The 10,042-nt window shown below is 40.0% G+C and overlaps 1 pseudogene; it reads right to left on the bottom strand.

Annotated features, from left to right (window-relative positions):
* Positions 1 to 1,297: 1,297 nt before the first annotated feature.
* On the bottom strand, positions 1,298 to 2,197 carry LOC102277507 (non-homologous end-joining factor 1 pseudogene; annotated as a pseudogene).
* Between the last annotated feature and the right edge of the window lie 7,845 nt (positions 2,198 to 10,042).

The following is a 10,042-nucleotide window of genomic DNA, read 5'->3' as shown; positions in this document are numbered from 1 at the left end:
CAGTAAATTATTTGAAGGATGAAATAACTCCAAATTCTATCTGGGAACAAATAAAAATTAACACTGAAATTCCAGATAAAAATGATAATTGCCTTAATATCTGCAACAAAAATATGTTGTTGAAAGAAAAATAGCTTTTTTTCTGTGGTTTGAAAGACAATTGAATAAATATATATTATATCCAAATATTATAATAATTATAAATGAAAACTTGGTCATACATTCACATGTAATAAAAAAAAATACAATAACAAAATCTTTGAATTAAATATTTATTATTGATGACTTGGTGACTTTTTAAAAAAACTAAATCTAGTTTATCCTGAAGTATAAATAACAGGCTCTAATGACAACTAATCAACATGTGATTGAATAAATACACAATTAGCTTTTAAGAAGCACTCAAGTCTTCTTTCATCTTCCTCCACTCCTCATTAATTGCCCCCACTCTAATTCACCCCCAGTGAAGATTAAAGGCAAATCCTCCCCATTTTAAAACAGGAGAAGTGAAGAACTAATTTTGATCAATTTGATTCAAGCACAGGTGGTCAAATCCATTTTTAAAAGGTAGAGATCTTAAATTTGTTACAAAGTCAGCATGTATTAATAACATATTTTTTCTTAGCTCTCTTTATTATACACATCTATGGTAAAAAGATCTTGATTAAGGGTCAGGCTTGGTTCAGGCTTGGTTTTTTTCTCCTTTGGATTTTGTGTCATTCAAGAAGTTACTGGGGTATGCTGGCTGCCTATACTTGGTTGAAGGTTGGTACTGACATCTAAGTTACCCATTTGGAAGCATTAAATAGTACTACTTGCCCATACATTCTTTCCTTTCTGATTTCAATGTGTTTTTTCTGTTTGTTGTTTTGTTTTTTCAGGAAAGTGAGTACTTGGTCTCTGAGGAGCATCTGGGAGTAGCTAGGGACTCTTTGGAAAGACAGACAAGGCTTCTTGAGTACGTTGTGCCTTTTTTGCTGACCTGCCCCATATACCTAAAGTCCATGGTAGATCCTGAGTCTAGAGAACCTTCACTAAAAGAAGGGAGGGTGCGGGATTCCCAGAGACAGTCTTCCACTTGGACAAGAAAGGCCAGTGCCCAATGGGTTGGAGCCAGGATTCCCTTGTTAACAGTAGCCATTCCTGTCAACATGAGCTTCAGTTTTCTGGCCCTTATGGTGGAGTCCCTGACTGGATAACTCTGTGTCAGAGATGCTGCTGCCACGGGATCTCCTTCCAAGGTGATACTAGGAAACTCCTCTCTGCGTCCATCCAGAGCAGTTGAGATGGAGACAGGTTAACTGAAGAGCCCTGTTAGCTTCTTCCTCTGCACTTTCAAACAGCTGAGGTCTCTGCATTGGGCTGAAGGAACTGTGGGCTCCTTCTCAGGTCCTGGGAGGGATGGTGCTGAGGAGATAGGCTCTTCTGGCTGATTCAGAAGTTGGTTATCAGTTCCCTGTGAGAAGGCACTGCTTGAGGTCTGGGGATCTCCAGCACCCTGATGTTTCTGTCCCACCTGGATCTTTTATCTGGTGACTGCCATATCCAGACTCTGCAGATTTGTGATGAAGGGTCTTCCATCACCAACACCGCATGCCTCTGGTAGTTTCTCCGCCATAAATTGTTCCAAGAAGAAAGTCTATTCAAATGGCTCTGTCTTCAACCAGTTTTGGCTCAGCATAGCCCCATTCTCCTGGTAGTCCTGGATCTCTAGATCTATCATGTGAAGCATCATTGTTAGGTCACTCACCTGGCACTGCAATGCCAGACTCATGCCCATCAGAGGACAAATCAAACATTAGGAGACCACCAAAGGGCTAGCTAGGGTGCAGTGGAAATTCCAGTAGAATGGGAGACCAGAAAGCTCACTCTGCCTCCATAGTGTCAGTGCCTCTGCCACACAGTCACAGGAGAATGCAGCTATGCCAGGGCAAGAAGCATCCTTCAACAGTGGGAAAAGCAGATCATCCAAATGTCAAAGAAAAGCCTCGGGAGGAGCAGTCAGGTGCTTGTTCAGCTCCTTGGCTCGCTGACTGATCGCACTAGTGTACACCTGTCCTTGCCACACTTGTTAAAGATCTGAAACCAGCATGGCATAGCCCTGCCTGGTGATATAGGCCTTGGCCAGGAGGGAGTTCTCGGCAAGCTGTAGCCGTGCACATGGCTGCATCAGCAAGCCTTGCTCCAGTTCCTCCATTGTGAGTGGCTGCAGGAGCTCTCACCCTCCCCATGGCAGGCTGGCCTGCCAGCTCAAACGAAAAGGTCAGTGTGTTTTTATTAATTCAGTTTCAGTTCAGTCACTCAGTCATGTTCGACTCTTTGGGACCCCATGGACTGCAGCATGCCAGGCTTCCCTGTCCATCACTAACTCCCCGAGCTTGCTCAAACTCATGTCCATTGAGTCATACCATTCAACCACTTCAGGCTCCATCATCCCCTTCTCCTCCCACCTTCAACTTTTCCCAGCATCAGGGTCTTTTCTAAGGAGTCAGTTCTTTGCCTCAGGTGGCCAAAGTATTGGAGTTTCAGCTTCAACATCAGTCCTTCCAATGAATATTCAGGACTGATTTCCTTTAGGATTGACTGGTTTGATCTCCTTGCAATCCAAGGGACTCTCAAGAGTCTTCTCCATCACTCTTCTCCAACACTACAGTTCAAAAGCATCAATTCTTCCACACTCAGCTTTCTTAGGTCTAACTCTCACATTTTTATTAATAGGCATACTTGTTTTTTTCACTGAGTAAATTTTAAGTCTCATGTTTGGATTTAGCAAAATGTATAAATTGGGAGAAGGCAAAGGAAACCCACTCCAGTACTCTTGTTTGGAAAATCCCATGGACAGAGGAGCCTGGTGGGCTGCAGTCCATGCGGTCGCTAAGAGTCAGACATGACTGAACGACTTCTCTTTGATTTTTTACTTTCATGCATTGGAGAAGGAAATGGCAACCCACTCCAGTGTTCTTGCCTGGAGAATCCCAGGGACAGGGGAGCCTGGTGGGCTGCCATCTACGGGGTCGCATAGAGTCAGACACGACTGAAGCAACTTAGCAGCAGCAGCATAAATTGGGAAATTGTACTACTTTTATTTTTAGGACATGCAAACTGATTAAGTTAGCTAATTAAGGTTTCCTTCAAATGGCCTAGACAAATTGACAGTACTCTGGAATTGGATTATGAGGCTGAAAGCAAACCAGTAATAAAGTGTTGACTTGTTTTGTTATTGTTTCCATACCTATATTTTCTTTATGTTGTAGAAAGAGGGGGGCATGACTGAAATCATATTAGGCATGTATTCCTAATTCTTCTAAATATTTAAGAATAACCATATAAGTATTTTACTGGAACACAACAAATAGTATTCATAGGGAAGAGTGATGTTTATACTAAGATGGTAAAACAGGTTTATAATAAAGATATTGACATAAGGGAGACTGAAACTTGCTAGGCAACATGGGAGACATGTACTATGGAGAATTACCTCTGTCTCCCTTCCCTCTGTTAAGCCAAGAGCTGGAGGAACAAAAAGAAGAAGAAGAAAGATTTCTATAATATTGTATGGTCCAAATGGTATGGTTATAAAAGTGCTGAAAGACAACAGTACTGGTGAGAACTGGAGTAGTTGGTAAAGAAAACTTGGAAATTACAAGTCTTTGGATGGGAAAGAAGGTGGAAAAATGTCCTGATCTTGGAAACATAATGGAGAAAACTAATTTGGTGGTAGTTGAAAATCAGGCAAATAAATGTAAGTAAACTGTTGTAGAAATTAGTAGTGACTTTTTAAGTCAGTGAATTGCATGCATAGAGCCCAATATTAAGATTCTTATGGGACATAGGATGACTTATAGGAAAGACAGATTCAAAATTTCTTTTCTAAATGTGTTACTCTTGAGGGCAATTCTGGAGTTAATCTGTTTGTTGTAATGTTTCTATTTGAAAATGTCAAGTGAGAGGTACAATAAAATATTTACCATTCAGTTCAGTTCAGTTCAGTTCAGTTGCTCAGTCATGTCCGACTCTTTGCGACCCCATGAATCGTAGCATGCCAGGCCTCCCTGCCCATCACCAACTCCCAGAGTTCACCCAGACTCATGTCCATTGAGTCAGTGATGCCATCCAGCCATCTCATCCTCTGTCGTCCCCTTCTCCTCCTGCCCCCAATCCCTCCCAGCATCAGAGTCTTTTCCAATGAGTCAACTCTTCGCATGAGGTGGCCAAAGTATTGGAGTTTCAGCTTTAGCATCATTCCTTCCAAAGAAATCCCAGGGCTGATCTCCTTCAGAATGGACTGGTTGGATCTCCTTGCAGTCCAAGGGACTCTCAAGAGTCTTCTCCAACACCACAGTTCAAAAGCATCAATTCTTCGGCGCTCAGCCTTCTTCACAGTCCAACTCTCACATCCATACATGACCACAGGAAAAACCATCTCCTTGACTAGACGGACCTTTGCTGGCAAAGTAATGTCTCTGCTTTTGAATATGCTGTCTAGGTTGGTCGTAACTTTCTTTCCAAGGAGTAAGTGTCTTTTAATTTCATGGCTGCAATCACCATCTGCAGTGATTTTGGAGCCCAGAAAAATAAAATCTGACACTGTTTCCACTATTTCCCCATCTATTTCACATGAAATGATGGGACCGGATGCCATGATCTTCGTTTTCTGAAAATTGAGCTTTAAGCCAACTTTCACTCTGCACTTTCACTTTCATCAACAGGCTTTTTTGCTCTTCACTTTCTGCCATAAGGGTGGTGTCATCTGCATATCTGAGGTTATTGATATTTCTCCCGGCAATCTTGGTTCCAGCTTGTGTTTCTTTCAGCCCAGCGTTTCTCATGATGTACTCTGCATATAAGTTAAATAAGCAAGGTGACAATATACAGCCTTGACTTACTCTTTTTCCTATTTGGAACCAGTCTGTTGTTCCATGTCCAGTTCTAACTGTTGCTTCCTGACCTGCATACAGATTTCTCAAGAGGCAGGTCATTTATCATTACTTATGTTATATAAAAATGTTCAGAATAGACATTTTTAAAAAGTAAGATCTGTAACACCTCTACTCAAAACCCTCAGCTATTTCTCATTTTATTGACAGTAAAAGCCCCTAAAAATTTCAAAAAACCTAACATATATTCTTTCCTTCCCATGCTGTCTGACAACATCTCCTATTTCTTCACTCCATTCCAAAAATCAGCTTCCTTGTTCTTCAACACACAAAGCATGCTCTTGACTCAGGTCCTTGAGACTATGCACTGGGCCTGGAAAATTTTCCCAATAGTCAAGTGGTTTTCTTGATTATCTTTTTCTGCAGATCAAAGAATGTGTTCTTCAATTACTCTATTTTAACCATTACTCTTCTCTCAAACCAACATTACCTATCCTCTTTTGGTTGTTGTTCAGTTGTTAATTTGTGTCTGACTCTTTGCGACTTTGTAGACTGTAGCACACCAGGCTCCTCTGCTCTTCACTATTTTTTGGAGTTTGCTCAAATTGTTGCCCATTAATTGGATGACCAAAGCTAGTGGAGGTGATGGAATTCCAGTTGAGCTATTTCAAATCCTGAAAAATGATGCTGTGAAAGTACAATATGCCAGCAAATTTGGAAAACTCAGCAGTGGCCACAGGACTGGAAAAGGTCAGTTTTCATTCCAATACCAAAGAAAGACAAATGCCAATGCCAATGTTTTCATTTCATTCATGCCAGTTTTCATTCCAATGCCAAAGAATGCTAAAACTACCACACAATTGCACTCATCTCACAAACTAGTAAAGTAATACTCAAAAGTCTCCAAGCCAGGCTTCAGCAATACGTGAACCATGAATTTCCAGATGTTCAAGCTGGTTTTAGAAAAGGCAGAGGAACCAGAGATCAAATTGCCAACATCTGCTGGATCATCAAAAAAGCAAGAGAGTTCCAGAAAAACATCTATTTCTGCTTTATTGACTATGCCAAAGCCTTTGACTCTGTGGATCACAATAAACTGTGGAAAATTCTGAAAGAGATGGGAATACCAGACCACCTGACCTGCCTCTTGAGATATCTGTATGCAGGTCAGGAAGCAACAGTTAGAACTGGACATGGAACAACAGACTGGTTCCAAATAAGAAAAGGGTATATCAAGGCTGTATATTGTCACCCTGCTTATTTAACTTATATGCAGTGTATATCATGAGAAACACTGGGCTGGAAGAAGCACAAGCTGGAATCAAGATTGCTGGGAGAAATATCAATAACCTCAGATATGCAGATGACACCACCCTTATGGCAGAAAGTGAAGAGGAACTCAAAAGCCTCTTGATGAAGGTGAAAGAGGAGAGTGAAAAAGTTGGCTTAAAGCTCAACTTTCAGAAAACGAAGATCATGGCATCCGGTCCCATCACTTCATTGGAAATAGATGGGGAAACAGTGGAAACAGTGTCAGACTTTATTTTTCTGGGCTCCAAAATCACTGCAGATGGTGATTGCAGCCATGAAATTAAAAGACGCTTACTCCTTGGAAGGAAAGTTATGACCAACCTAGATAGCATATTCAAAAGCAGAGACATTACTTTGCCAGCAAAGGTCCGTCTAGTCAAGGTGATGGTTTTTCCTGTGGTCATGTATGGATGTGAGAGTTGGACTGTGAAGAAGGCTGAGCACGGAAGAATTGATGCTTTTGAACTGTGGTGTTGGAGAAGACTCTTGAGAGTCCCTTGGACTGCAAGGAGATCCAACCAGTCCATTCTGAAGGAGATCAGCCCTGGGATTTCTTTGGAAGAACTGATGCTAAAGCCGAAACTCCAATACTTTGGCCACCTGATGTGAAGAGTTGACTCATTGGAAAAGACTCTGATGCTGGGAGGGATTGGGGACAGGAGGAGAAGGGAACGACAGAGGATGAGATGGCTGGATGGCATCACCAACTCGATGGAAGTGAGTCTGAGTGAATTCCTGGAGATGGTGATGGACATGGAGGCCTGGCGTGCTTCAATTCATGGGGTCGCAATAAGTGAGACACGACTGAGCAACTGAACTGAATTGAAGTGGGTGATGCTATCTATCTAACCATCTCATCTTCCATAGCCCCTTTCTCCTGCTACCTTCAATCTTTCTCACCATCAGAGGCTTTTCCAATGAATCAGCTCTCTTGGTAATTGGATAGTAAAAACATGACTTGAAAATATGGTTTGAAGTATTTCCAGTAGGTTTCCAATCACCAAGACTGATACTTTGGAGAGCTTAAATTCTGTCTTGTTAGTTTTCAGTTTCTATACTCAAGAATAATCATTAAGAATTCTCATCCTTCAAATATACTCCTTTTTCTTTTTTATAGTTGATGAATACTTTGTTTTTGAACTTTGTTTGAATCTAACCTTTTTAAGAGTCTTTTCTTATTCTCAGTTTCTTTCATACATTAAGTCCTCATATGGATTAACACCAACTTTAATCTTTGCTGAAGTTCACTAACCACACCTCTGTTAAGTCCACATAAATTCTGTGTGGTATTGATATACCAACAAATTGCTACTTATTTATCCTGAGATTTGCAGTTTTTTATATTTGATTTTTAATCATTATTTTCTTATATTTAGCGAGTTCTATTCAGGCACTCTACCCAAGAGACAGTCAAACTATCCCATTATTTAGGTGAATGGACAGCAAATTTAAAGTAATTTTTAATTATAACTTTGCACTTTTGATACATTGTAAAAATTCCCCCTCTCTTTAATATGGGGAGCTGGTAAGATAAATAGTTCCTGAACAACAATGACTTAAAGATATATTTGCTGTATTAGTTAAAGTTCATCAGAAAAATAGAACCAGCAAGATGTGTTTTCATAGATTTATTTTAAGGAATTGGCTGCTCACATAATTGTGAAGGTCAAGTCTAAAATCTTCAGAGCATATTGACAGTTTTGATTTCCAAGGAAGAGCCACAGTCCAAGTCCACAGGCATTTTTCAGACAAAATGCAGGAAAAATTCCCTCTTGCTTGGGAGAGGGCAGTCTTTGTTCTGTTAAGGCCTTCATCTAATTGAATGAGCCCCACTCACATAACAGAGGCTAGTCTCCTTTATCCAAAGTACACCTATTTAAATGTTAATCTCACTCAAAAACACTTTCACAACAACATCCAGGAAAATGTTTCCCCAAATAGTCGACATTCCCTGGTGGCTCAGTGGGTAAAGAATCTGCCTACAATGCAGACCTGAGTTTGAGAAGAGAATGACTACCAACTCCAATATTCTTGCTGGAGAATTCCATGGACAGAACAACCTGCTGGGCTATAGTTCATGGGGTCCCAGAGAGTTGGACATGACAGAGAGACTAAAATTTCACTTCTTCCAATAGTTGGTAATATGGCCCAGGTAAGTTGACACACAAAATTATCCTTAATATTCCTCTGAAACCCTTTACACCTTAAAATTATACTGTGTAGATAATTATGTAAATATGGCAATTATATGTATCTACACACATTAGTTCTTCAAATAATGTGAATCATAGGACATAATAGTTCATCTTTTCAATCTTAAAATGGCAAAGGCTGTTTTTTCATAGTCACACGTTGAAAGAGCACCAAGTTGTTTTGCAAGCATTTTTTACATATGTTAGCAGGCTATACTAGATGACTGAGTAATATGTAAAATCACAGGTAGGAGATTATCGAGAATCACACTGCTGCCTTTTCTATCTTTTCCCATGAAAATGACCCAAGCATAAGCATCCAATATTTGAAAGCTTAGGAAATGAGTACCATTAGAATCAGCTTGAAAAACAAACAAACAAACAAACAAACAGAAAGTGAAAGTGTTAGTCACTCAGTTGTGTCCGACTCTTTGCAACCCCATGACTCCTCTGTCCATGGAATTCTCCAGATAAGAATACTGGAGTGGGTAGCCATTACCTTCTCCAGAGGATCTTCCCAACTCAGGGACTGAACCTGGATCTCCCCGAGTCCAGGCAGATTCTTTACCATTTGAGCCACTAGAGAAGCCCCAGAATCAGCCTAGATGAGGGTATAAAATGCAATGTGATTTGAGCAATCATCAAATAGTTGGACATGACTGAGCAACTAACACACACAGACACACTCAAAATTATGACTTAGAAGTCATAAAATAAGTCAGAAAAAAAAAACATCATTATATAATACTGCTGTCTTGAAATACAGATATATATTTCTCATGCACTGCCGTATATGCCTATCACCTAGATGATTGTTTAAATCATAAAGTTTTATTAATATCAGTGGATTTCAGTAATTTTCACCAAGTTTTTTTTTCCCCCCTCAGTGAAAAAACTGACTAGTTTTATTGTGGTTTTCATTGAGTGTTTTTTTTTTTCTGAAAAATGCATGCCCTGTGTCCCAGGAAACCACTCACTCTTGGGCAAATGAGGGTTCATCACCATAAGACCAATGACTGATTAAGACAGTGACTCCCAATATGAAAGGAGGGATATAGGAGTGGGAAGAACATTGAGCAATAATGCCCAAGCTTCAAGTTTCACAGCTTTAAAAAAAAAAAAAAAGATTGAAAAACAAGGCATGGCTTTTCTTTAGAATTTTACCCTGAAAGTCAAAGTCGCTCAGTCATGTCCAACTCTTTGTGATCCCGTGAACTATATAGTCCACGGAATTCTTGAGGCCAGAATACTGGACGGGGTAGCCGTTCCCTTCTCCAGGGGATCTTCCCAACACAAGGATCGAACCCTGATCTCCCACATTGCAGGCGGATTCTTTACTAGCTGAGCCACAAGGGAATTTTACCATATAAGAGTACAAAAATATACAAAAACCCTATACAACTATCTTTACTATCATTCAATTAAAGCAATTTAATTGAATTCAGAGTTTAAATTTTAAATACAGCAAAATATAATCTCAGATTAAAAGACAATCATTAAAATTGAGAACATTGTATTTTCTCATTTTATCACAGGATGCTAAAAAATTCCCCCACTGACATTATAGACCTGTATCAGTGAATTCTGCCTTATGAAACTAATAACCACTCTCTCTCTTCCTTTCTATCAGATAAGCCTGCTCATTCCCCTCAAGAATATGTC

Source organism: Bos mutus, chromosome 2 (genome assembly GCF_027580195.1).
Source record: "Bos mutus isolate GX-2022 chromosome 2, NWIPB_WYAK_1.1, whole genome shotgun sequence".
Taxonomy (NCBI): domain Eukaryota; kingdom Metazoa; phylum Chordata; class Mammalia; order Artiodactyla; family Bovidae; genus Bos; species Bos mutus.
This window is presented reverse-complemented; position numbering and strand designations above follow the sequence as displayed.